This window comes from Etheostoma spectabile, chromosome 5 (genome assembly GCF_008692095.1).
Source record: "Etheostoma spectabile isolate EspeVRDwgs_2016 chromosome 5, UIUC_Espe_1.0, whole genome shotgun sequence".
Lineage (NCBI taxonomy): Eukaryota > Metazoa > Chordata > Actinopteri > Perciformes > Percidae > Etheostoma > Etheostoma spectabile.
The window spans coordinates 36932749-36933380 of NC_045737.1; positions in this window are offsets into that span (position 1 = coordinate 36932749).

Below are 632 nucleotides of genomic sequence, written 5' to 3' on the forward strand. Positions count from 1 at the left end.
ATCCATCTATTTTAAATTAATGCTAATAACATTAATTCTCGGGCTCACGGGGGCAGCAGCTCCAGCAGGGAACCCAAACGTCCCTTTCCCGAGCCAATTAACCAGCTCCGACTGGGGGGGTCCCGAGGCGTTCCCCGGCCAGGTTGGAGATATAATCCCCGCATTTCTGCATTTCTTTGCCACTGTGGAGTTGTTTAACTACCTCAGCAACTTCCACCAGGGAAGTTGACGACAATCCCCCATCATCCTCCAGCTCTGCTTCTATCATAGAGGGCAGATTAGCTGGATTTAGGAGTTCCTCAAAGTGCTCCTTCCACCGCCCTATTACATCCTCATTCAAGGTCAACAGGATCCCATCCTTACTGTACAAAGCTTGGATGGTTCCCCCTTCTAAAGTTTTCCAGAAGCACCTTGGTACCGACCGAATGTCCTTCTCCACGTCTTCTCCACGTCTTCTCCAAACTTCTCCCACACCCGCTGCTTTGCCTCTTTCACGGCAGAGGCTGCAGCCATCAGTTGACAGCTCCGCCCCTTTTTTCTCCTGAGTGTCCAAAACACACGACCTCGATTATAAAATCAATCATTGACCTTCGGCCTAGGGTGCTCTATCACCAAGTATAGTATAGTATAGT